At 44.2% G+C, this 26,903-nt stretch overlaps 1 protein-coding gene across 3 annotated transcripts in view; it reads right to left on the bottom strand.

Moving 5' to 3' along the window:
• OSBP2 (oxysterol binding protein 2) overlaps nucleotides 1–26,903 on the bottom strand; it is a 326,746-nt gene that overhangs the window by 157,118 nt on the left and 142,725 nt on the right. The gene's annotated exons all lie outside the window — the stretch shown is intronic.

Genomic DNA, 26,903 nt, shown 5'->3' with positions numbered 1-26,903 from the left:
CACACACATATACATATATATATATATACACATACATATATATATATATATATATACACATACATATTATATACACATATATATATATATATATATATATATATATATACACACAGTGCCTTGCGAAAGTATTCGGACCCCTTGAATTTTTCAACCTTTTCCCACATTTCAGGCTTCAAACACATAAAGATAAAATGTTATGGTGAAGAATCAACAACAAGTGGGACACAATTGTGAAGTTGAACGAAATTTATTGTTTATTTTAAACTTTTTAAAAAAATAAATAAATGAAAAGTGGGGCGTGCAATATTATTCGGCCCCTTTAAGTTAATACTTTGTAGTGCCACTTTTGCTGCGCTTGGGGTATGTCTCTATCAGTTTTGCACATCGAGAGACTGAAATTCTTGCCCATTCTTCCTTTGCAAACAGCTCGAGCTGAGCGAGGTTGGATAAAGAGCGTTTGTGAACAGCAGTTTTCAGCTCTTTCCACAGATTCTCGATTGGATTCAGGTCTGGACTTTGACTTCCCCATTGTTACACCTGGATACGTTTATTTGTGAACCATTCCATTGTAGATTTTGCTTTATGTTTTGGATCATTGTCTTGTTGGAAGACAAATCTCCGTCCCAGTCTCAGATCTTTTGCAGACTTCAACAGGTTTTCTTCAAGAATGGTCCTATATTTGAATCCATCCATCTTCCCATTAATTTTAACCATCTTCCCTGTCCCTGCTGAAGAAAAGCAGGCCCAAACCATGATGCTGCCACCACTTTTGACAGTGGGGATGGTGTGTTCAGGGTGATGAACTGTGTTGCTTTTACACCAAACATTGTTTGGCATTGTGCCCAAATAGTTCGATATTGGTTTCATCTGACCAGAGCACCTTCTTCCACATGTTTGCTGTATTTCCCAGGTGGCTTGTGACAAACGTTTAACGACACTTTTATGGATATCTTTGGGAAATGGCTTCCTCCTTTCCACTCTACCATAAACGCCAGATTTGTGCAGTGTACGACTGATTGTTGCCCTATGGACAGACTCTCCCACCTCAGCTGTAGAACTCTACAGTTCATCCAGAGTGATCATGGGCCTCTTAGCTGCATCTCTGATCAGTCTTCTCCTTGTTTGAGATGAAAGTTTGGATGGACGGCCGGGTCTTGGTAGATTTGCAGTGGTATGATACTCCTTCCATTTCAATATCATCGCTTGTACAGTGCTCCTTGGGATGTTTAAAGTTGTGGAAATCTTTTTGTAACCAAATCCGGCTTTCAACTTTTACACAACAGTATCACAAACCTGCCTGTTGTGTTCCTTGGTCTTCATGATGCTCTCTGCGCTTTAAACAGAACACTGAGACTTTCAGAGAGCAGGTGCATTTATACGGAGACTTGATTACTCAAGGGTGGCTTATATTTATCATCATCAATCATTTAGGACAACATTGGATCATTCAGAGATCCCCAATGAACTTCTGGAGTGAGTTTGCTGCACTGAAAGTAAAGGGGATGAATAATATTTCACGCCCCACTTTTCAGTATTTTTAAAAAAAGTTTAAAATAAGCAATAAATTTCATTCAACTTCACAATTGTCCCACTTGTTGTTGATTCTTCACGATAACATTAACATTTTTTATCTTTATGTTTGAAGCCTGAAATGTGGGAAAAAGTAGAAAAATTCAAGGGAGCCGAATACTTTCGCAAGGCACTGTATGTGTGTGTGTATAGATATATATATATATATATATATATATATATATATATAATTGCCTTATTCTGTCTGTCTGTCTTGCTCCAAAATTGTGTCCTTACGGTGACACAAAGCTGATTGGCCGCTGGGCTCGCCAAGGCCCCGCCCCCCCGCACGGATTGGCCGCTCGCCTTGCCTCGGCTCCGCCCCCCCACGGATTGGTCGCTCGCCTCGGCCTGGCCCCGCCCTCAGCATGGATTGGCTGCTCGCCCCGGCCCTCCGCACGCATCGCCAGACATAACCTTGCGCTGCTGGGATCGTGACGGAGCCGGTGAACGCTGGTAACCATTATACACATCGGGTAACTAAGGTCCCTTAGTTACCCGATGTGTATCATAGTTACCAGTGTACACCGGCTCCGTCACGATCCCAGCAGCGCCAGACATACCCTTGCGATGCTGGGATCGTGACGGAGCCGGTGAACGCTGGTAACCATTATACACATCGGGTAACTAAGGTCCCTTAGTTACCCGATGTGTATCATAGTTACCAGTGTACACCGGCTCCGTCACGATCCCAGCAGCGCCAGACATAACCTTGCGATGCTGGGATCGTGACGGAGCCGGTGTACGCTGGTAACCATTATACACATCGTGTAACTAAGGGCCCTTGGTTACCTAAAGTGTATCATAGTTACCAGCGTACACCGGCTCCCGGTACACATGTGCAGGGAGCCGGCATTATACTCCTCTCCCCCCAGGACTACTCCTCCTATTATAGTCCTCCTATTATACTCCTCTCTGAGTATAATAGGAGAACTATTATAGCATGGGGGATGTAGCACGATGGGGGGTGCGCAGCATGGGGGATGTAGCACGATGGGGAGTGCGCAGCATGGGGGATGTAGCACGATGGGGAGTGCGCAGCATGGCGGATGGAGCACGATGGGGGGTGCGCAGCATGGGGGATGTAGCACGATGGGGAGTGCGCAGCATGGGGGATGTAGCACGATGGGGAGTGCGCAGCATGGGGGATGGAGCACGATGGGGAGTGCGCAGCATGGAGGATGGAGTACGATGGGGAGTACGCAGCATGGGGGATGGAGCACGATGGGGAGTGCGCAGCATGGGGGATGGAGCACGATGGGGAGTGCGCAGCATGGGGGATGGAGCACGATGGGGAATGCGCAGCATAGGGGATGGAGCACGATGGGGGGTGGGCAGAATGGGGGATGGAGCACGATGGGGGGTGCGCAGCATGGGGGATGGAGCACGATGGGAGGTGCACACCTCCCCCCAACACACACACAACACACCACACACACACTGGGAACCACAAACACCGCCATACACAGACACCCACACACACAGACAACTCCGCACACACACAACACCCAACACACAAACACCGCGGCATACATAAATATACACACATACCGCACAACACACACATTGCACAAAACATACCTCCTCCCAAAACACACCACACCCACACAAACTGCGCAACACACTCACACACAACGCTACAGACGCACAGCGCTCCACAAACAACGCAACACACACAACACACATACAACACCGCTCTCACCCCCCGCCATACCCAGACAACACCCAGAACATGTACAGCGCCCTACACAAACACTTGGTAACTACACACAACAACATCTATATATATATATATATATATATATAACAAAAATCATACATGAACTACACAATACGTAAATTCTAGAATACCCGATGCGTAGAATCGGGCCACCTTCTAGTATATATATATATATATATATATATATAATTTTTTTTCTTTTGGGATTGTACAGTAGGTTGTCTTCACAGTGTAAGTACGGACTACAATTCACAGACATCTGCGGCCTGCTCAAATCTGTCTACAATCTGTACTCAGTGAGTGATCAAAGTACATGTGATGTCTATAATAGTCTATATAAAGGGGAGAGTGAGCAGTTGGAAAGACACAAAAGCAGAAAGGCACAAAAAAAAAATTGCTGAGGTTAACCAGATTATGCACGGGCCTCCAAATTCTCCCCTTACATAGTGACAAGCAAAAGGGTACCAATATTTTTTTACTTTCAGGCTCCATATCTCACCATCCACTACAGCTTTGAACGTGAGACTACCTTCATTTTATAGATACTCATCTTGGTTATCTCATACATAAAATCGACTTGCAACTATTTAGCATATATTTAGTTATGCAGATTCTTGTCACGTAACTACATTGTTACGGTTTAGCTCATGATGATAAAAAATATTTTTCTTACTATATACGACAAATTACAACTTGTTCTCACATTCCCTAATAGCTCAGTGTTATGAAGTTGATTCCCAAGCAAAAGGTCACTAGTTCGAATCGAGGAGAAGCCATAAAGATTTCCCAAGAAAAGAGAAACAGCGTCATCCACCTCATCCATAGTGGTCTCTTGGACAAGAAAATTGCTAAATTGCATCACATGAGTGCTATGACATTAAGAAGAATATGAAATGAAGTCTATCCATCAAGTCAAAAGCCAAGAGGAGGACGTCCAAGAAAAATATCGGAATAAACAAATTGGCTCAAAGTCTATCAGTTCTGTGCAATAAACAAGGCACTGGAAGTGCCTCATATGCTTTGTAATAGCGAGATCACAAACGTTCATGCAAGCACCGTGCAATGCATGTTACACAAGTCTGAAATGGTGGCCCGAAAAAAGGTGAAGAAGCATCAACCTTAATATCATAACATGTGTCGGCTCGAATTTACAAAGAAGTACGAAAAGTGGACAGAAGAAGATGGGAAATGGGTGAATTGGAGCGATGATATGAAAGTCAATAGACTAGACTCTGATGTTTGCAAATGGGTCTGGGAGAAACAAGGGAAAAAAGAGCTAACGATTCAAGAAATTTAAGGAACTGTCAAGTTTGGTGGAGGAAGCCTGATGCTATGGGGTTGTTTCACAGCCAAAGGCGTTGGATACTTGAACAGCATCGATGGTTGTCTCTGCTGAGCTGTGAGTGTCCAACAAGACGAGTTACTTCGTACACTCAAGTACTATGGGTATAAAAAGGAAGACGTAGTACTCCAGAAGGACAATGTCCCGCAGGCTACGTCAAGATTGTTGAAGTGAGTCGACCAATATGCACCAACTTTGGGACAGTGTAGAAGAAGACATGCTTGAATCTAATCGAGAGCATGCTCAAAAGGCTTCAGACAGTGTTGAAAGTCAAAGGTGGATTTACAAAATATTAACAAAACAATAATTAAAATGTAGATTTTTAGGTGCAAAACAGTAACAATGCAGTGACATGACAAAAATCTGCATAGCTAATCATATGCTAAATAGTTGCAAGTCAAATTTATGTATGACATAGCCAAGATAATTGTCTCACTCATCACTGTGTGCACTATCCTTGTATTTTGATTGTGTTTAACCCTTTAGTGACGGAGCTAATTTTCACCTTAATGACCAGACCAAATTTTGCAATTCTGACCAGTGTCACTTCATGAGGTTATAACTCTGGAACGCTTCAACGGATCCCGGTGATTCTGAGATTGTTTTTTCGTCACATATTGGACTTCATGTTAGTACCAAATTTAGGACAATATTTTTTGTGTTTATTTATGAAAAAAATTGAATATTGGCAAAAATTTTGAAAATTTAGCAATTTTCAACTTTTGAATTTTTATACCGTTAAACCAGAGATTTCTGTGACACAAAATAGTTAATAAATAACATTTCCCACATGTCTACTTTACATCAGCACAATTTTGGTAACAAAATTTTTTTTTGTTAGGAAGTTAGAGGGGTTCAAAGTTTATCAGCAATTTCTCATTTTTACATCAAAATTTACAAAACCAGTTTTTTAGGGACCACATCACATTTGAAGTGACTTCAATAGGCCTAGATGACAGAAAATACCCAAAAGTGACACCATTCTAAAAACTGCACCCCCCAAAGTACTCAAAACCACATTCAAGAAGTTTATTAACCCTTCAGGTGCTTCACATGAACAAAAGCAATGTGGAATGAAAAAAAGCAAAAATTAAATTTTACCTAAAAATGTTGCTCTAACCCAAATTTATTCACTTTTAGAAGAAATAACACAACAAAATGGACCTCAAAACTTGTTCCCCACTTTCTTATGAGCGCGCCGATACCCCACATGTGGTCAGAAACCTCTGTTTGGACAAATGGGAGGGCTCGGAACAGAAGGAGCAATATTTGAATTTTGGAAAGCAAATTTGGCTGAAATAGATTGCGGGCACCATGTTGCATTTACAGGTCCGCTAAGGTACCTAAACAGAAGAAATCCCTCACAAGTGACACCATTTTGGAAACTAGACCCCTCAAGGCTTCTATCTAGGGGTATAGTGAGCATTTTAGATCCACAGGTACTTCACAGATTTTGTTAACGTTACGTTGTCATATTGAAAATTTTAATAATTTTCTCAAAAATGTTGCTTTAGCATCAATTTTCTCACTTTTTCAAGAGGTAATTCCAAAAATTTGACCTCAAGGTTTGTTAACCACTTTTTTATGAGCGCGGTGATACCTCACATGTGGTCTGAAACCTTTGTTTGGACAAATGGGAGGGCTTGGAACGAAAGGAGCAATATTTGAATTTTAGAAAGGAAATTTGGCTGAAAAAGATTGCGGGCACCATGTCGCATTTGGAGGTCCCCTAAGGTACCTAAACAGCAGAAACCCCGCACAAGTGGCCCCATTTTGGAAACTAGGCCCCTCAAGAAATTTATCTAGATGTTTGGTGAGTACCCTGAACCCTCAGGTGCTTCACAGAATTTTATAACGTTGAGCCATGAAAAAAAAAAAAAAAATTTTACCACAAAATTGTTATTTCAACCAGGTAGCTTTTTTTTTTACAAGAGTAAAAGGAAAAAATTCAGCATAACATTTATTGTGCAATTTCTCCTGAGTTTGGCGATACCTTATATGTGGTGGAAATCAACTGTTTGGGCGCATGGCAGGGCTCGGAAGGGAAGGAGTGCCATTTGACTGCAAAATTGGCTGGAATCAATAGCGGACGCCAGGTTGCATTTGGAGAGCCCCTGAGGTGCCTAAACAGTGGCGGTCCCCCACAAGTGACTTCATTCTGGAAACAAGACACCTCAAGGCTTTTATCAAGGTGTATAGTGAGCAGTTTGAATCCACGAGTACTTCACAGAATTTGATAAGCTTAGGTTGCCATATTGAAAATTTTCATTTTTTTCACAAAACTGTTGCTTTAGCATCAAATTTCTCACTTTTTCAAGAGACAACAACAAACCGTGGACCCCACAGGTTGTTATCCAATGTCTTATGAGCACAGGGATACCCCACATGTGGCCAAAAACCTCTGTTTGGATAAATGGGAGGGCTTGGAATGGAGGGAGCACCATTTGAATTCTGGAAAAGTTGAAATAAATTGCGCGCACCATGTCACATTAGCAGGGCCCCTTGGGTACCTATACATCAGAAAACCCCCACAAGTGACCCCATTTTGGAAACTGGATTTTATTCAGGAGTATAGTAAGCATTTTGAATCCACAGGTACTTCACAAAAATGTTGCTGTAGCAACAAATGTCTCACTGTTAGGCTCTGTGGCCATGATCCAGCGACACGGCATCTAGTACACAGTGTCAGCCTCCTGCAGAGATGTGAGTGTTGTCCACAGGAGATCGCAGCTGCCCAAGCCCACGATTTGGGTTCAGGCCGCTGTGGAGCTCTATGCTACCTGCAGAGAACACTCATCTCCGCAGCATAAATTGACATGCTGAGGCTCGGGAAGCTGCGCCACAGGTCGGTTTATGCTGCGGAGAAAAGAAGCACATTGGGCATGGGATTTCTAAAAATCCTTCCACTGTGCTTCTACTACACAACGCAGCGTTATGGACACAGGGAAAACACTCTGCGCCCAAAACGCTGCAAACCCTGATTGTGGGCACACAGCGTAAAATGCTACAATGGATGAATGGATAGATGTCAAACAAATATAACGTCCCATTCCCCTGCATATTCTAAGCTGGCGCCCTTTAGTGCCTTTCATGTGGCACTAAAGGGTGCCTAGCCTTGTATTTAGCCCCCCAAAAAATTAATAATTAAAATAAACGACGTGGGGTCCCCCCTATTTTTGATAGCCAGCTAGGGTAAAGCAGACAGCTGTAGCCTGCAAACCACAGCTGACAGCTTCACCTTGGCTGGTGATCAATTTGGAGGGCTCCCCAGGCGTTTTTTAAAAAAAAAACAAAACGTGGGGTCCCCCCCAAATTAGATCACCAGCCAAGGTGAAGCGGACAGCTGGGGTCTGGTATTCTCAGGGTGGGAAGAGCCATGGTTATTGGACTCTTCCCAGCCTAAAAATAGCAGGCCGCAGCCGCCCCAGAAGTGGCGCATCCATTAGATGCGCCAATCCTGGCGCTTCGCCCCAGCTCATCCCGCGCCCTGGTGCGGTGGCAGACGGGGTAATATATGGGGTTGATACCAGCTGTAATGTCACCTGGCATCAAGCCCTGGGGTTAGTGATGTCACGGCATCTGAACAGATACCCGACATCACTAACCCAGTCAGTAATAGAAAAAAAAAAGACAAAAAAAAAATTTATTTGAAAAAACACTCCCCGAAACATTCCTCTTTTACCAATTTATTGAAAATAAAGAAATTCCGGTCGCTGTAATCCATTTTGGAGGTCCCGCGCCGACTCTGGATCTTCTAGAATATGGGGGGCACGTTCAGGGAACGTATCCCCCATTTTCTGGAAGAGCAAGCTCTCCATGAGCAGTCTGGGTGCAGTAATCTGAGAATACTGCACTCACACTGCCCCGGTCCAACCTAGGGCAGAGTGACCTGCAGTAACCTCATTCCAGAATATGAGGGGCACGCTCACAGAACGTACCCCCCATTTTCTGGAACAGCAGCCTCTCCATGTGAGGAGTGTGGCTGCAGATCACTGCACTCACCCTCCCCCGGTCCACAGTGGAGCCTGTGCATCAGCGACGTCAGCAGGATCCCTGCTTGCAGGGATCCAGCTGACAGCCGCTGTCTGCGCATGCGCCGCCAGCATTGAAGAAGGAGGCGGCGATCGCGGGCCCGGAGCAGCAGACAGGTAACGTATAACCGGGGGCTTGGGGGGGGGGGGTGACCTAGTGGGACCTGGGGACACCTTTCTGCCGCATGTGACGTGTCACATGCGGCAGAAAGAGCAGAATGAAGGCGGCCGCGCGCTGTGCGCCGCCATCTTCCACGCTCCGGAGGGGGGAGGGGGGTGGTGGCTCTGGAGAACCGGAGGGGGCTCCGGTGACCAGAGGGCTCCGGTGGACCGGAGGAGGGGTCAGGGGGAGGACATTTCCCTCCGATCTGAAATGTTTGATCATTTCAGATCGGAGGGAAATGACTGCAGAGCCGGCGCCGGCGGCAGTTTTCTGTGCGCTTCGGCGCCATTTTGGATGTCCGGTGGGGGTAGGGGTGGGGGGACTCTCCGGTACCGGGGGCTTTGGGGGCACTAGGGGGTTAGATTTCTTTCTCATCTGACATGTTTGATCATGTCAGATGAAAAAGAAATCAGTTTTACCGGCCATTTCTTTTTTTTTCATGTGTTCGTCGGTATACGGTGTATACCGCCGATCACATGATCGGGGTCCAAAAAAAACACCCCGATTCATAATCTGGGGGGTCTCAGCTACCCCCGGTAGCTGAAACCCCCGAGATTTTCGGTCGCTGGGGGGCGCTACAGGGTTTTTTCGGGCCGCCGCTTTAAAGCGGCGGAACAGAATAAGTACCCTGTTTTGCCGCCGCTTTAAGTCGTACGGCCGTCGTTATGAGGTTAATATTTACTGTATTTGCTATGTTAGTTTGTACAATAACCCTTTTGAGTGACTTCACAAGTGGACATTATTGTACTGAGACATCACTGTGGCAATTAACCTTGTTATGACAATTCACTTTTGTCATCATTACCCATAGTAGTGACCGATCTGTCCTTATTATTGCCCATTCTATGACATAGGCATTCCTCTGCAATGACATCACAATAAGCATTTACATGGGTCACACATCTATATATATATATATATATATATATATATATATATAATTGCCTTATTCTGTGTCTGTCTGTCTTGCTCCAAAATGACGTCATTACAGTGACAACCGTCACCACAACGCGTGCGCTAAAGAGCCTTCGACCAACGGCTCAGCTAAGGCTCCCTGCACACATAACCAGGGTACACATTGGGTTACTAAGCAAAGCGCTTTGCTTAGTTACCCGATATTTACCCTGGCTACGTGTGCAAGGAGTCTAACTGAACAGCTCGAACTACGGGCCTACAGGACGACGCCCAACACTTTTCCCCGCTCGGCTCCACCTCCTCCGCCCTACACACACATTACCGCACTCGGCTCCACCCCCTCCGCCCTACACACACATTACCGCACTCGACTCCACCCCCTCCGCCTGTATACACTGAATGAACACACACACACACCTGGATAGTCACCTGTCCCCAGCCATGCCGTCCCCGGAACTGACGTCCTCAGCGCCATGACCCCACTTGGCTCCACCCACCCCGCACTCCGCCCCCCACACACATTAGGCTGCTTTCACACTTGCGTTGTGAGGCATCCGTCACAGTGCATTATGTGACGCATGTGACGGATGCGTTGTAAATAGTGTGCTAATAAAGTAAAGGATTCCTGTAAAAGAACGTTTTGCGTTTTGTTTTTTTTAATGTTTCGCCGGGAAAGGAGATTTGCAGTCGCAAGGAGAGAGAGAGAGAGGTGACCGCAAATCCCCTGAGTGACTGCAGTGAGCCACGCGATCAGCTGTGCCGTCACTCAGGTGACCCGCGGCCACAGCTGCAGTCCTCCCCCCGAGAGCTGTGTCCGCGGGTCACCTGAATGAGGGCACAGCTGATCGCGCGGCTCACTTCAGTTGCTGCGTGGAGCTGATATAGAGCGGTCGTGTTCTACCGCTGCTCCTGTCAGCTTCATGTAGCAGAGCTGAAAGTGTTGTGGGACCTCTGTGGAAGCCCAATTTGTGGGCGAAACGGCCGTCGTCCAGTCTTGAGGAGCCAGCTCACAGTGTGCCTCCGGCTTTCTACTATGCACGTGTTTGAATAAAAGAAAATCCTTCACAGCGGACAGAGTGCGGTCATCCTTTATTCTCACCTTTATCCATGGATTTTGTTCTATGACGAGCACCCCGCTCCTGGATTGTTGGACTTTCCAGGCTCTCCACCCGGACTCGGGCACAGGCGATACCGCAGACGTTACTGCAGGTAATGTGCAGTGGTGCAGGACTCAATTATCTCCCTTTGCTATACCTCTGTGGATTACGTTGGACCTGGAGGGGTATTTGGGGGTTTCATAAAGTGGTGAAAGAGGGTTTTTTGTCTTTAATTCCAAATAAAGGATTTTTTCGGGTGTATGTGTTTATTTTCTTTAACTTACAGGTTAACCATGGAAGGTATCTTGGGAGACGCCTGCCATGATTAACCTAGGACTTAGTGGCAGCTATGGGCTGCTGCCATTAACTCCTTATTACCTCGATTGCCACCGCACCAGGGCAATTCGGGATGAGCCAGGTAGAGTCCCGGGACTGTCGCATCTAATGGATGCGGCAATTCTGGGCGGCTGCTGGCTGATATTGTTAGGCTGGGGGGCTCCCCATAATGTGGGGCTCCCTTCCTGAGAATACCAGCCTTCAGCCGTGTGGCTTTATCTTGGCTGGTATCAAAATTGGGGGGGACCGCACGTAGTTTTTTTTACATTATTTATTTATTTATTTTACTGCACGATATAGACCCGCCCACCGACGGCAGTGATTGGATGCAGTGAGACAGCTGTCACTCAGCGTGGGGGCGGGTCTGACTGCAATCAATCATAGGCGCCGGTGGGTGAGGGAAGCAGGGAATACGAGATTGAATAATGAGCGGCCGGCATTTTCAAAAGAGGAAAAGTCGCCGGAGCTTTGTGACAGCCGTGCAGCGCCACGCCCGTGATCGGTGAGTATGAGAGAGGGGGGAGGGGGGAGAGAGACCAGGAGTGATTTTAAACGATTTAGATCGTTCTGCTGGACATGCGGAGCATGCTCAGTAGAACGTGACGGAATTTGTCAGCGGATTCCACCGCTTAGCGCATAGCGGCGGAATCCACCACCATAGACAATCATTAGACACCTTGGCGGATTCCAACAGAATCTGTCGATGTGCGTTATTTTAACGACCCAAAAAACGCTAGCGTTCGCTCCGCCCGACGCTGCGTCAAAATAACGACTCAGCGTCGTCCAGCGGATGCAACGCAGACACTTGCGTTACAGTGCGTCGTCAATACAAGTCTATGGAGAATAGCGCAGTGCGTTAACGGACTGCGCTATTCTACATAGCGGTGGATTGCGCTGAACGCAAGTGTGAAAGCGCCCTTACCCCGCAGGATGGGGGTATATGTCAGAATGGTGGCTGCAGCACGATGGGGGCACATACCAGCATTGGGCCACATCACAGCATCAGCATATTTTTACTTAACTTTACACTGTTCATGGCCTTCTTTCATTACAAGCAAAGGACATCATTAAACATTAGACTCATCTATTAAAACTGTTCCTTCTGTTGTTTGTCATTTTAAAACCAATAAACAATTATAAGAATACTAACCCATCCAGTCCATTCATTACCTTATTATTCAATCTGCTAACCTACATACACATTCTAGACTACCCGATACGTTAGAATCGGGCCACCTTCTAGTATAAGATAAACAGTATGGTGTATATGTTGAGGTTGCAACTAGCACCTGGTATTCTAGTAGCGCAGGTTATGGGGGATACAGGTTTTGCACCAGGGCCCAGAAAGACTAGACAGTCTGGTTACTGACAGATACTGGTTTCCATAAAGCATATAAAGAAAAACAAAATCAGTCCAATGTTACGATCTGAAATCGTCATGACCATTGCCCTAAACAGACATAAAAATATGGCTGCAGATAATATTATAATATTAGGAAGATATGAATATCTATTTCAAGATTTGAAGTCATGGAAACGAACACACTTTGTCTCCTTGGATCCAGTTGTTGCTAAATAATGTCTGGTCTTGAATTTTTAAAATATTAGATAACACCCAGAGAATGTCTCCACATCTTTCTGGTCTCAGACACTTTATTATATCAATGTACGTAGTTTAAATTATTTAAAAGTAATAACATGACTGTATGATTGCTCAGAAAAGCCAATCTCTCAGACCCAAGAGATATGGACAGCAGACACCCCCTAATTAATCAGTCACTAGCGCACATTTGTGATTGGAGCGGAAAACGGAAATGTGGATAGTTATTTTTTCAAACTTCAGCATAGAGGTGTCATCATTTATATTTCTGCACATACACTGTGTGCAGAATTATTAGGCAAATGAGTATTTTGATCACATGATACTTTTTATACATGTTGTCCGACTCCAAGCTGTATAGGCTTGAGAGACAACTACCAATTAAGTAAATCAGGTGATGTGCATCTCTGTAATGAGGAGGGGTGTGGTGTAATGACATCAACACCCTATATAAGGTGTGCTTAATTATTAGGCAGCTTCCTTTGCTTTGGAAAAATGAGTCAGAAGAGAGAGAAAGAGTGTGTGTGTGATTTGCTCCTCCTGCACCTGTGATGCCTCCACTTAGTGGGGGTTTAGCTGTATCCTGGTAGAGTATTAGTTTTTGGCCTGGGCGATGTACACACTGCAGCCCATCTTTGCTGTAAGTAATAATTTTTGGAGGATATTTATTCCTCTTTTTGTTGACATTTGTTTTTATTTTTTTTAAAGTGCATTAAAATATCATTTACGGAATTATTTTTATTATTTTTTTAGTAATTTTATAAGCAGAAAACAATCTGATCTTTTCTCTCTAGAATACAGGGACACAGAAATTCACTGCTATGTACAATGCATCGCTATGTACCAGAATAACCTGCCTGTGGAGTCTTAAGGGTACTTTACATGCTGCGATATCGGTAGCGAGCGTACCCGCCTTCGTCAGTTGTGCGACACGGGCAAATCGCTGCCCGTGGCGCACAACATTGCTAACACCCGTCACATGGACTTACCTTCCCTGCGATGTCGCTCTAGCCGGCGAATCGCCTCCTTTTTAAGGGGACGGTTTGTGCGGCGTCACAGCGACATCACACGGCAGCCGTCCAGTAGCAGAGGAGGGGCGGAGATGAGTGGGACGTAACATCCCACCCACCTCCTTCCTTCCTCATTGCCGGTGGACGCAAGTAAGGAGATGATCGTCGCTCCTGCGGTGTCACACATAGCGATGTGTGATGCCGCAGGAACGAGGAACAACCTCGCTACGTACGAGACAACGATTTTTGGTAAATGAACGACCTCTCATATACCAACGATTTTTGTCTCTTTTGCGATCGTTTAAGGTCGCTCCAGCCTGTCACATGCTGCAATGTCGCTAACGGCGTCGGATGTGCGTCACAAACACTGTGACCCCGACGATCTATCGTTAGCGATGTCGCAGCGTGTAAATGGCCCTTTAGGCTGCATTGCAGCTTCAAGTATAGAAAATCCTCCCTGTGATGTCAGTGGAGTCTGTGGCTCATTGCTTTAGCTACTGCCTGTCTGTACTAATGCAATACTGTGATGGTTGTCAGTCAGTGCCAGGGGTGTGGTTACAGCCATCACTCATTATACCCAGACTGGTAAGTGAAACCGCACCAGCCACACCCCTATCCCCTATGACTGACAGCCTGCGGCTGCTGGAAAAAATACATTTAATTTCCTCCTAGCAACGGGGTCTCAGTGCGGTGGCCACAAGGTGTCAGAACGATATTAACCTGCAGATTAACCCAATGTCTGCAAGTTAATTGCGTTTTTTTTACATTACAGATTACAATTAACAGACCTCTCGTAAATAATCTCCCCCTTTTCTCTTTGCCTTGACCTTGGGTGTACTTATCCTGCTGATTTTATATATATACATGAGACAATAATGAATTTATGTGAGGCGAGAATGAATATACACCATAACAAATCATACCTATTTGTACTTTCTCTGCGGGTCACAGGGTTGCTAATAGATGTCATACTATTAGAATCCTCATTAAATCTTTGTTACAGTGGGCCTGCATTAGTGATTCAGAGCCTCCCTCTGTAGACAAACGCATGCTTCAAAATTGGAATAACTACATTAACGAGGCATGTTGCTAATACACAGGACTTATTTAAAGGTATAGTGGATTATATGAGAAAGAAAAAATATATTCAAGAGGTATTCCTATATTTTAAAGTAATACCATAATGCTAAAATATGACTATTAGAACCCCCACCAATCCAAAGAATGAAGGGGACTCGGCTATCAGTGTTCGCTGCACTAAGCAGCACAAGGAACTGTATGCGGCCACAAGCTCAGGAGGGGACCCACGTAAGGTCCAAGGAGTCCACTTGGAATAAACCGTAGGTGGATAAGGAATAGACCCTGTCCTAATAAGGTGAAAACATCAAAATCAGCCTCTTTATTCTGCCATGGAAACAACGTTTCGACCTCTTACAGGTAGAGATAAGCAAACCCATTGAAGTTCGGTTTGATGGGTTCAGCCAGACTTTTGGAAAACTTTGGTTTGGAACCTGGACTTCATCTGAACCTCAATGCAAATCACTAAGTGAGGAGTTCAGGTCACTGCCGAAATGCAGCCAGCCATAAACAGATCACTTCCGAGGCTGGGATTTTTCCTTTTTTGTTTGGTGCACACTACATCTGATCATGCTGTTACCCTCAGTGCGAGCCGATCAAACACTGCAAGCGGCTTGCACTGGGCTGAGCATTGAGCGTACCCGAGCACAGCGATGCTAGCATGAGTGGTCAGCATACGCAATGCACCCGATCTCTGAACTCAAACTCTGTGTTTGGCACGAACACCAAACTTTGGGTTCACCCATCTCTACTTACAGGTCTTATTCAAGCATACAAATGGTGTCAAAGCACAGATTTAAATATAACAGAAAATCAATGAGAAGCCAACCAGAGTTATCACCTCCCCCTACTATCCTACACGTAATCACATATCGCATGACCAAGTGCATATAGTGTTAGTAATCACAATGCATCAAGAAATACAGAACATGCATAGTTATATCAGTTACCAATAATTACATACAGTATACATAGCTCACAAACCACCATAGTAGAACATAAAGATTACAAACATCCACAAAATCCATGTAAAGCGTTTCCCGCAGCTTGTTCATCATGGTAGCAGGTGTGTAATGATGGCCCAATCAGTCAATGGCTTCCCTGTTGTCTCGGAAACGATGGACCAATTCAACAAGAATGTTGTGTCACATGTCAATATAACCCAGTGAAAAAGCATGGTTAATGCGCTTGCGCCAGCGTCCTGCACCCACATGTGAGAGAGACCATCACTCATATGTCAGATTGACATATGTGGTCAGTGCGCAAGCGCCGCAGCCGTCACCTTTTTTCAGAAGTGCCTCAATGGCATATGAGTTGCCGCTGTCCAATCCCGGACCGGGTAGCAAATATCCAGCACATCACGAGGCTTCACATAGTTTCATAGTTTCATAGTTTTTAAGGTTGAAGGGAGACTCTAAGTCTATCTAGTTCAACCCGTAGCCTAACATGTTGATCCAGAGGAAGGCAAAAAAACCCCAATGTGTCAAATAAGCTCCAATGGGGAAAAAAATTCCTTCCTGACTCCACATACGGCAATCAGACTAGTTCCCTGGATCAACACCCTGTCATAAAATCTAATATACATAACTGGTAATATTAAATTTTTCAAGAAAGGCATCCAGGCTCTGCTTAAATGTTAGTAGTGAATCACTCATTACAACATCATACGGCAGAGAGCTCCATAGTCTCACTGCTCGTACAGTAAAGAATCCTCATCTGTGATTATGATTAAACATTCTTTCCTCAAGACTTAGCGGATGCCCCCTGTTCCAGTCGCAGGCCTAGGTGTAAAGAGATCTTTGGAAAGGTCTCTGTACTGTCCCCTAATATATTTATACATTGTGATTAGATCCCCCTAAGCCTTTGTTTTTCCTAACTAACTAACCCCAAGTTTAATAACCTGTCTTGGTATTGCAGCCCCCCCCATTCCTCTAATAATCTAGGTCGCTCTTCTATCTACCTGTAAGATTATGCTATTTATAACCTTCTATACTTTTGCTAACAAGAAATGCATCCATTCCTCTCTTAAATTCATTCAGTGAGTTGGCCATCCCCACTTCCTCAGGAAGAGAGTTCCAGAGCCTCACTGCTCTTACCGTGAAGAACCCTCTTCTATGCTGATGTAGGAATTTTCTTTCCTCCAATCGAAAAGAATGCCCCCTTGTTCTTGTCATAGTCCTTGGTACAAACAGATCATGGGAGAGATCTCTATATGGCCCTCTGATATATTTGTACATATTTATTAGGTCTCCCCTAAGTCTTCTCTTTTCTAGAGTAAATAGACCTAATTTTGATAACCTTTCCGTGTATTGTAATGCACCCATTCCATTTATTATTTTAGTAGCCCGCCTCTGAACCCTTTCAAGTTCAGTAATGTCTTTCTTCAGCACCGGCGCCCAAAATTGCACACAATACTCCAAGTGTGGTCTGACGAGTGATTTGTACAGAGGGAGAATGATGTTTTCATCTCGTGCCCCCAGACCTCTTCTAATGCATCCCATCACCCTATTTGCTTTGGTGGCTGCTGCCTGACACTGGGCACTCCAATTTAGATTTTAAGAAACAAAATTACTGCAAGTCCCATATTAACCCCTAGAGTGCACAAACACCAGAATTTCCTGAAGCTTGTAAAACTCAGGCAGCTTGACCCCCCCTAATGCTGGCCTGACTGTAACTATGGCTTATTTTTGGAGTAGGGCTTATATTTCAAGTATACTTCAAAAACCCTGTGAAATCATGCTAGGGCTTATTTTATATCTGATCACCCCAGCATATTGCTTTTTCATCTGGAGATCTCCACCATGTTTACACAACCTGATAAATAGGAAGGTCAATTCTTACATTGTTTAGCCTCACTAAATGCTCCCTAATGCATGCCGGTAATAATTATAAGGTAATTGGCTCCATAATGCCACCACAACCACCATATAAGAGCAATCAAAAAATGCATATGGGTCAATAATAAAAATGGCCCATCTTAGTTATTCCAACAAATATATCATAGAGACTTATAAAACATACAAGACAAAGCCTAAGGCCGGCGTCACACGGTACGATCTATTGTGCGAATGCACGAGCGATCGTACCCGCCCCCGTCGTTTGTGTGTTACGTGCAATTAGTTGCCTGTTGCGCACAAAGTCGTTAACCCCCTGTCACACGCACTTACCTTCTGGACGACATCGCTGTGGGCGGCGAACATCCTCTTCCTCGCCCACCTCCTTCCTTCCGCATTGCCGGCGGGACGCAGATAAGCTGTGTTCGTCGTTCCCGGGGTGACACACGTAGCGATATGTGCTGCCTCAGGAACGATGAACAACCAGAGCACAGAAGGAGGACCGACGTTTTGAAAATGAATGACGTGTAAACGAGCAACGATAAGGTGAGTATTTTTGCTCGTTCACAGTCGTTTGTAGCTGTCACACGCTACGATATGTCTAACGATGCCGGATGTGCGTCATGGAATCCGTGACCCCGACGACATATCGCCAGATATATCGTAGCGTGTGACGCTGGACTATGAATGTTCTGTACAGGGGGACACAGAAGAATAAACTCCTTATAATGAATAAACTGCAATGGGATATAATCCCCTTAGTACAAAGCAGCAAATTAAATCATTGCTACACAGTGAAGTAACTCAGCTAAAGTAGATAAAAGAGGATATAAATCTGAAAAGCCTGAAAAAGTCGGTAAAATACTCCTAGTAAACCATACAAACCCCAGTGAAATGAAGGGATAGAGAAGTCAGACCAGGCTCAGTGCTGTATACAGTGCAGGTGTGATCTCTCGCTGTATGTTTCATGAGGTGTTTTGTCCAGACTGGGCAAGAGCCGCTCTCTCCCTCTCTCGGGTGGAAGTCTCGGCACACTTTCAAGCTGCTGCTGTCTCTTCCATTTCTGAATACGAGTAGTCTTCATCAGTGCTCGTTATCATGTTATCATCTACATAACCAATCGCTGAACAGATTTCATTTTTCAAGCCCCAAATATAAAGATGAAAGCTGCTTTATGATTGGTTGCTCTGAGCAGCAGAGACTCGTTTTCTTTTACACATTGAGGGTATTTTCACTTAACAACTTTTAAGCTCAGGTGAACCTGCACAGTTTTTCAGGGCCACCACTCTATTAGGTATCCCAGCAGTTGTATTGTGAGGTTAAGCTTGTTTAAGGACCTTTGGTCACTTCACAGTCATGTGACATGATGTAATAAAAGGTCTCTTAATTGCTAGAGTTTAAAAGAACTGAACAAGAGACAGGCTCTCATGCAGGGCTGGCATTAAAGGGAAAGGGAAAGTAAACTGAGCAATTGAACAGGGCCCCGATTCTCCTAGGGGTCCCAGCATTTATATTCTTATTATAAGACTGCTTACAGATCCTTAATGACAGCACTGTCATGTGACTATGTTGTCACCATAAGGTCATCTAATTGCATGAGTCTAAAGTGAAGAGAAGACAAGCTGTTATGTACAGTGGGGAAAAAAACTATTTAGTCAGCCACCAATTGTGCAAGTTCTCCCCCTTAAAAAGATGAGAGGCCTGTAATTGACATCATAGGTAGACCACAACTATGAGAGACAAAGTGAGAAAACAAATGCAGAAAATCACGTTATCTGATTTTGAAAGATTTTATTTGTAAATTATGGTGGAAAATAAGTACAGTCATATGAAAAAGTTTGCGCACCCCTATTAATGTTAACCTTTTTTCTTTATAACAATTTGGGTTTTTGCAGCAGCTATTTCAGTTTCAAATATCTAATAACTGATCGAGTAATATTTCTGGATTGAAATGAGGTTTATTGTACTAACAGAAAATGTGCAATCTGCATTATCACAAAATTTGACCGGTGCAAAAGTATGGGCACCCATATCAATTTCTTGATTTGAACACTCCTAACTACTTTTTACTGACTTACTAAAGCGCTAAATTGGTTTTGTAACCTCACTGAGCTTTGAACTTCATAGGCAGATGTATCCATGTTTCATGAGAAAAGGTATTTAAGGTGGCGACTTGCAAGTTGTTCTCCTATTTGAATCTCCTATGAAGAGTGGCATCATGGGCTCCTCAAAACAACTCTCAAATGATCTGAGATTATTCAACATAGTTGTTCAGGGGAAGGATACAAAAAGTTGTCTCAGAGATTTAAGCTGTCAGTTTCCACTGTGAGGAACATAGTAAGGAAATGGAAGAACACAGGTAGAGTTCTTGTTAAGCCCAGAAGTGGCAGGCCAAGAAAAATATCAGAAAGGCAGAGAAGAAGAATGGTGAGAACAGTCAAGGACAATCCACAGACCACCTCCAAAGACCTGCAGCTTCATCTTGCTGCAGATGGTGTCAATGTGCATCGGTCAACAATACAGCGTACGTTGCACAAGGAGAAGCTGTATGGGAGAGTGATGCGAAAGAAGCCGTTTCTGCAAGCACGCCACAAACAGAGTCGCCTGAGGTATGCAAAAGCACATTTGGACAAGCCAGTTACATTTTGGAAGAAGGTCCTGTGGACTGATGAAACAAAGATTGAGTTGTTTGGTCATACAAAAAGGCGTTATTCATAGAGGCAAAAAACACGGCATTCCAAGAAAAGCACTTGCTACCCACAGTAAAATTTGGTGGAGGTTCCATCATGCTTTGGGGCTGTGTGGCCAATACCGGCACCGGAAATCTTGTTAAAGTTGAGGGTCGCATGGATTCAACTCAGTATCAGCAGATTCTTGACAATAATGTGCAAGAATCAGTGACAAAGTTGAAGTTACGCAGTTGATGGATATTTCAGCAAGACAATGATCCAAAACACCGCTCCAAATCTACTCAGGCATTCATGCAGAGGAAAAATTACAATGTTCTGGAATGGCCATCCCAGTCCCCAGACCTGAATATCATTGAACATCTATGGGATGATTTGAAGCGTGCTGTCCATGCCCGGCGACCATCAAACTTAACTGAACTGGAATTGTATTTGTAAACAGGAATGGTCAAATATACCTTCATCCAGGATCCAGGAACTCATTAAAAGCTACAGGAAGCGACTAGAGGCTGTTATTTTTGCAAAAGGAGGATCTACAAAATATTAATGTCACTTTTATGTTGAGGTGCCCATACCTTTGCACCGGTCAAATTTTGTTTAAATGCAGATTGCACATTTTCTGTTAGTACAATAAACCTCATTTCAATCCAGAAATATTACTCAGTCCATCAGTTATTAGATATAAGAAACAGAAATAGCTGTTGCAAAAACCCAATTTGTTATAAAGAAAACATTAATAGGGGTGCCCAAACTTTTTCATATGACTGTATTTAGTCACCTAAAAACATGCAAGATTTCTGTCTCTCACAGAGCTGTAACTTCTTCTTTTAGAGGCTCCTCTGTCCTCCACTTATTACTTGTAGTAATGACACCTGCTTGAACTTGTTATCAGTATAAAAGACACCTGTTCACAACCTCAAACAGTCACACTCCAAACTCCACTATGGTGACAACCAAAGAGCTGTCAAAAAACACCAGAAACAAAATTGTAGCCCTGCACCAGGCTGTGAGACTGAATCTGCAATAGGCAAGCAGCTTGGTGTGATGAAATCAACTGTGGGAGCAATAATAAAAAAAATGGAAGACATACAAGATCTGGGGCTCCATGCAAGATCTCACCCCGTGGGGTCAAAATGATCACAAGAACGGTGAGCAAAAATCCCAGAACCACACGGGGGGACCTAGTGAATGACCTGCATAGAGCTGGGACCACTGTAACAAAGGCTACCATCAAAAACACACTACTCCACCAGTGAATTAGATCCTTCAGTGCCAGACGTGTCCCCCTGCTTAAGCCAGTACATGTCCATTCCCGTCTGAAGTTTGCTAGAGAGCATTTGGATTATCAAGAAGAGTAGTGGGAGAATGTCATATTGTCTGATGAAACCAAAGTAGAACTGTTTGGTAGAAACACAACTCCTGTTTCGAGGAGACAGAATGCTGAGTTGCATCCAAAGAACACCATACCTACTGTGAAGCATGCGGGTGGCAACATCATGCTTTGTAGCTGTTTCTCTGCATAGGGACCAGGATGACCGATCTGTGAATGGGGCCATGTATCGTGAGATTTTGAGTACAAATCTCCTTCCATCAGCAAGGGCACTGAAAAAGAAACGTGGCTTGGTCTTTCAGCAAGAAAATGAATCCAAGCACACTGCCAGGGCAATGAAAGAGTGGCTTCGTAAGAAGCATAAGAAGGTCCTGGAGTGGCCTAGCCAGTGTCCAGATCTCAACCCCATAGAAACTCTTGAAGGGAGTTGAAAGTCTGTGTTGCCCAGCGACAGGCCCAAAACATCACTGCTCTAGAGGAGATCTGCATGGAGGAATGGGCCAACATACCACCTACACTGTGTGCCAACCTTGTGAAGACTTAGGGGTACTTTGCACCATGTCAAGCGCGATAGTCCCCGCCCCCGTCGCAGCAGCGATATCTTGTGATTGCTGGCGTAGCAAACATTATCGCTACGCCAGCTTCACATGCACTCACCTGTCCTGCGACGTCGCTCTGGCCGGGTCGTGGGGCGTCACAGCGATGTCACACGGCAGGCGGCCAATAGCAGCGGAGGGGCGGAGATGAGCAGGATGTAAACATCCCGCCCACCTCCTTCCTTCCGCATAGCAGCCGGGACGCAGGTAGGAGATGTTCCTTGCTCCTGCGGCTTCATACACAGCGATGTGTGCTGCCGCAGGAACGAGGAACTACATCGTACCTGTCGCTGCACCGGCATTATGGAAATGTCGGACCCTACACCGATGATACGATAACGACGCTTTTGCGCTCGTTAATCGTATCAAAAAGGATTTGCACACTACGATATCGATTGCGACGCCGGATGTGCGTCACTTTCGATTTGACCCCACCGACATCGCACCTGCGATGTCGTAGTGTGCAAAGCCCGCCTTAAAGAAAACGTTTGACCTCTGTAATTGCCAACAAAGGATTTATAACAAAATATTAAGATGAACTTTTGTTATTGACCAAATACTTCTTTTCCACCATAATTTGCAAACAAAATCTTGCCATATCAGACAAGGTGATTTTCTTGATTTGTTTGCTCATTTTGTCTCTCCTAGTTGTGGTCTACCTATGATGTCAATTAAGGCCGACCTCATCTTTTTAAGTGGGAGAACGTGCACAATTGGTGGCTGACTAAAAACTTTTTTTCTCCACTGTATGTGCAGTGTGAATCTGGATAGACAGACAGACCGATCGATAGATAGATAGATAGATACTGTAGATGGACTACACACACGTTACACACAGGGTTTGGAGAGTTATGTTGAAATTCCATAATGTGTTATGACTATATTTGAATAAATGTTGATTTTTTTTTTCTTCAAGAATACATGTGAATTGGTTTTCATGGAAGAAAAAAAAAAGACATCCCCTGAAAATAAGCCCTAGCCCATCTTTTGGAGCAAAAAATAATGTAAGACCCTGTCTCATTTTCGAAGAAACATAAAAATAATATTTTTTATTTGCAGATCAGCGCCCTGTATAAATACTATACTTCCATTTTTGTTCTGAATGCCACAGTACAGAATAGACTAGCTGCTCTATTCCATACAGCAAAAAAACAAACCCATGGACAAATGCCAAATTTGGGATCTATGGATGTATTTAACATACAGTATATGTCATCAGCTTTCCCGATGCATATAAATATGTGAATAAGAGCATACACATCTGTAGGCCACCTTTCCATAGTTTTTTTGTCTTTAAAGTTAGGGGTACTTTGCACGCTGTGACATCGCTAGCCGATGATAGCGATGCCGAGCGCGATAGTCCCCACCCCCGTCGCACATGCGATATCTTGTGATAGCCGCCGTAGCGAACATTATCGCTACGCCAGCTTCACACGCACTTACCTGCCCTGCGACGTCGCTCTGGCCGGTGTCCCGCCTCCTTCCTAAGGGGGCGGGTCGTGCAATGTCACAGCAACGTCACACGGCAGGCAGCCAATAGAAGCGGAGGGGCGGAGATGAGCGGGACGTAAACATCCCGCCCACCTCCTTCCTTCCGCATAGCTGGTGGAGGCAGGTAAGGAGAAGTTCCTCGCTCCTGCGGCTTCATACACAGCGATGTGTGCTGCCGCAGGAACAAGGAACAACATCGTACCTGTCGCTGCAGCGAAATTATGAAAATGATCAACACTACACAGATCACCGATTTACGACGCTTTTACGATCATTTATCGGTGCATCTAGGCTTTACACGTTGCAACGTCGTTACTGGCGCCGGATGTGCGTCACTTTCGATTTGACCCGCAACGTGCAAAGTACCCCTTAGAGTTAGGCCAGGTTCACATGACTGTATTTTCGGTCCAACAAAACATTTGATTGCACTTGGACCAATCGTAGTCCACAGTCCGAGGAAAACATTGCTGCATGTCCAAAGCCATACAAGTCAATAAGTGTGTGAAAAACATGGGACTGCACTCGGATGACATTCCCCTACTGACACAATGGAGAAAATGGAGACATTTTTTTCTCCATCTTCTCCTCATCCGAGAGGATTGGAGCACGCGATACTGACACTCTAACCAGACTCTGATCAGAGTGTTCTTTGCATAATCGGCAATTCTCTAGGATGAGAGAATCTACAGTCATCTGCACGAGCCCTTAGGATGGACATCTTTCCATTATACATTTTTCTGTATTTAGGTCCAGTCTTGGTTTTTCTTAAAAATCCTGATGTGATGTAGTGACCTAAATATGCCAATGTGATAGTGGCTTTAGGCTATGACTACACTTTATGGAAAGCTGCTAAAGCAGTGCCATAAAAATACATTATTGTAGCTTTAGAGCAAACATCATTTCTAGTTCTTAATCATACAAGCTCCCATTCTCCTTCCATGTCCACCACACTAGGTGCGTACAGTATACTATCAAAAAGATCTAAGTACTAAATAAAAAATAGTAATAATATTAATAATAAAAAAGCTAAAAATGGCCAGCTTTTTCTGAAGATATACACACTGGTGTCACATTATTACATCAACGGGCCTGTCCATCTGGTATAAAACAAGCCAGATGCTCCAACAGAACAAAATTAATTCACCCTCAAATTTCAATGAGCCAAAGTGATAAGCGGCAGAGCCGGCATACCGGATATATGCAGGAACAATCTCCAATCAGCAGATGTCTGCGAGTACTAGAGACCTGTGCTTGCCAACGCACTATAATAGGCTCATACATGACTAATATAGACTTTGGTTCCTGCGGAGCAGAAGAGTTCTAATTAAATGTGGAAAAGAAGATCATTCTTCTTTTTCACATATTCGTGAGTAGCCAAATAAAAATGTTAAGTGTGATCATATTAAGAATGTGAACACAAAGATATGAAGAATTTCAGTGGATTCCTTGACATATTATTGGTTATTTATTAATAAATCTCCAATATTATCATTTTACAAGGGTTACTTTTTAGACCCTAAAAAGGTGTGGTGTCATTCCCAAAATATGCTATCAAAAGGGGACATCCTCTATTTCTAGAGGAAAGAAGGTTTAATCATAATCACATACGCAGATTCTTCACTGTAAGAGCAGTGAGGCTATGGAACTCTCTGCCATATGTTGCTGTAACAGTGGATTGACTACTAAAATGTAAGAGATCCCTAGATGCCTTTCTTGAAATGCATAATATTACTAGTTATATGCACTAGATTCTGTGATTGGCGTTGATCCAGGGAACTAGTCTGATTGCCGAATGTGGAGTCGGGAAGGAATTTTTCCCCTAATATGGAGCTTACCATCTGCCCCTTGGGGTTTTTGGCTTCCTCTGGATCAACATGTTAGGCTATGGGTTGAACTCGATGGACTTAAGTATACCTTCAGCAGTAAAAACTATTCAATAGACAAAGACCCAACTATGAGACTTGCACCAATCACTAGAAGGAAACCACAATTGTGGTATGAAGACAATGTACGGATTTGTCATCCTCCAGGAGGAGAAATGATCCACCACTGACTATAATCCACATGTCACCATTTGTGATAAGATTTTGTCATAACTGGAATGATCATGAGGTAAGAGAAATAAATGGTTATTTTTAATGTTCTTGTAATAGAATACAATAATTATGTAAGATTACAGCCTACTAGATAGGAATTACCATGAAAGTGATTCCTAACCAACTAGAAGCTTATTACAGCACAAGGTCTATAATTTACCATTGTCTTCATTACAATGTTCTATTCATTGCTACAGTGAACATGTGGTAATATGATTAACAAATAGTAGGAAATATTGTATTGAGCCCTGAAACTCCTATATCTAATACAAATGCTGATATAAACCACCTGATTGAGTCAATTACAGTATATATTCTATCCACAGTATTTTCCTGGAATAGCATAACATGGGTTTTACATCCCTCTGGAGACTAAGGGCTCATTCACATGACCGTTCCGTCTGTCCTGGTCAGTTCCTATTTTTTTGCGGACATCCTGACAGGACCATCTTTTCAATGTCTTTTGTGTAGGATCAGATGGCACATAAAAGCACTTCCGTATGCATCAGATCCTACAAAAAAATCACATCGGATGCCGTATGTCCATTCCGTTATTATGGAACATGTCCTATACTGTTCCGTAATAATGGACCGTGACTCCATACAAGTCAATGGGTCGGCAAAATCCCTGGAAGCACTTTCGTGTGACTTCCGTCAGGTGGCCCTTGCAGTCTGTGTCCCGCTCCCCCGCCAGCCTCGCGGCTGCTCACACTGCAATGTATCAGCATCTGCTCACACTGCAGTGTGTCAGCATCTGCCCACACTGCAGTGTCAGCATCTGTCCGCACAGCAGTCCGAGCAGCCGTGGGGATGATGAGCGTTGCCGTCAAGAGGTTAGTAAAGTTCATTACCTGCGGTGATAAAGTCATGCACTCATGATGTCAGCGCTTGTCACTGACTTCTATACCCGCCGCGTTCTCAGATCACTTCTCGCGGGCGGCCTGAGACTGTGATTATCGGTGACATCATGGGCCACTCGCGATACTTCTTTGTGAACACAGCGGTC

The sequence above is a fragment of the Anomaloglossus baeobatrachus genome, chromosome 1 (genome assembly GCF_048569485.1).
Source record: "Anomaloglossus baeobatrachus isolate aAnoBae1 chromosome 1, aAnoBae1.hap1, whole genome shotgun sequence".
NCBI classification, from domain to species: Eukaryota; Metazoa; Chordata; class Amphibia; order Anura; family Aromobatidae; genus Anomaloglossus; species Anomaloglossus baeobatrachus.
Note: the sequence above shows the minus strand (reverse complement) of the source record. Positions and strands in the feature narration are given on the sequence as shown.